We start from the raw sequence: 2,053 nt of genomic DNA, 5'->3' as shown, positions 1-2,053 counted from the left end.
AATGACAAGGAATAGACTAAGACAAGAATCATGTCTGATCAGAAAATCTGAACCCAAGACAGTATACAATGCATTACAAGATGATGACTGGTATAAATCTATGGAAGAAGAAATTGATCAAATAAGAAAAAATAAAACCTGGAGTTTGGTCCCCAGACCAACTGACAAGAATGTGATTGGCACCAAGTGGGTATTTAGAAACAAACTAGATGAGAATGGTGAGATTACCAAAAATAAAGCTAGATTAGTATGCAAGGGTTATGCTCAAGAAAAAGGAATAGATTATGGAGAAACATTTTCTCCTGTTGCAAGAATGGAAGGAGTAAGAACTTTACTTGCATATGCTGCCTACAAAGATTTCAAAGTCTATCAGATGGATGTAAAATCTACCTTCTTAAATGGTATACTAGAAGAAGAAGTCTACATTGAACAACCGGAAGGATTTGTTGATGAAAGAAATAGGGATATGGTGTGTAAGTTACATAAAGCACTCTATGGTTCTAAACAAGCACTGAGAGCATGGTATGAGAGACTTCACAAGTATCTAGTGCAAATTGGATTTGAAAGAACTGATGATAACAACAACATGTACATCAAAGCTGAAGAAGGTAAAGACATTATTATATCTAAAATTTTTGTGGATGACGTAGTATTTGGTGGTAAGGAAGTACTTTGCAAAGGCTTTGGTGACAAAATGAAACATGAATTTGAAATGTCTATGTTTGGAGAAATCAAATTTTTTGTTGGATTGCAAGTTCATCAACTCAAACATGGAATATTTATTACACAATCAAAATACATCAAAGAAATTCTTAAAACATTTGGATTGGAGGAATCCAAACCAGTTAGCACACCAATGGCCACAGGAAATAAGCTATCCAAAAATGATGAGTCAGCTGAAGTCAATCAAACAATGTACAAATCCATGATTGGAAAATTACAATATGTTGTACATAGTAGACCAGCCATAGCATTAGTAGTTGGAATAGTGGCTAGGTTCTCTGCTAATCCTAAAGAAAATTATCTCATAGCAGTAAAAAGAATAATGAGATATCTCAAAGGGACTGATGATTTTGGTCTATACTACAAAAAGAATGGAAAATTTGAACTCAATGCATATACAGATGCAGACTAGGGAGGAAATATTGATGACAGAAAAAACACAAGTGGAGGTACATTATTTCTAGGCAAAAGGCTGGTTACCTGGACTAACAAGAAACAAACATGTATATCCCAGTCCACTGCAGAATCAGAATATGTGGCAGCTGCAGTCAATTGTACAAACATTGTATGGCTCACACATCTATTGAATGGAATGAAAGAGGAAGTAACAAAATTGGTGATATTGTATTGTGATAATAAAAGTGCTATAAACATATCCAAAAATCCAGTGATGCATGCAAAAACCAAGCATATTGCAATAAAGTATCATTATGTCAGAGAATTGGTAGAAGACAAACAAGTGAAGTTGGAATACATTCACACAAAGGAATAAACTGCAGATATCTTCACCAAACTATTGCCCAAGGATGCCTATGAATATCTTAGAGGCAAGCTGGGGGTTATACCCCTAAGTCAAGCAGTTTAAGGCAACAAGCAAGATGCCTTGCATCAACAGGAATAAATCATTAAAATATTAATAGGTTGATGCAAAGGATGATAGTAGGAACTGAAACTCCAAATCAATCACAAGCATGGTGACAAAGGGAGAAAAACATCAAGAAGCCAAAGCTTATATTTTGTATAATAAAGATGCTACATCTTTGGCATTTATGTCAAAGAGGGAGAAATATGCAGGAAACTGATCAATGCAAAGAAAGAGGGAGATATAATATGAAAGAGGGAGATATATGTCATCAGTAGTGAAAATGCAACAAATCAATACAATCTTGGTGGTAATTGAATTGATTATTTGATCAGTTTGGTTTGCCATCAATGCCAAAGAGGGAGATTTTTGGAAATGATTGAAATGAGGGAGATTGTTGGAAATAATTGAAATGATCATAAGAACAACTATTGGAATAATATATGGAACTGGTAAAGAATGTCCTCA

Source organism: Cupressus sempervirens, chromosome 5, assembly GCF_028749045.1.
Source record: "Cupressus sempervirens isolate cs-2001-9-10 chromosome 5, ASM2874904v1, whole genome shotgun sequence".
NCBI lineage: Eukaryota > Viridiplantae > Streptophyta > Pinopsida > Cupressales > Cupressaceae > Cupressus > Cupressus sempervirens.
This window is presented reverse-complemented; position numbering follows the sequence as displayed.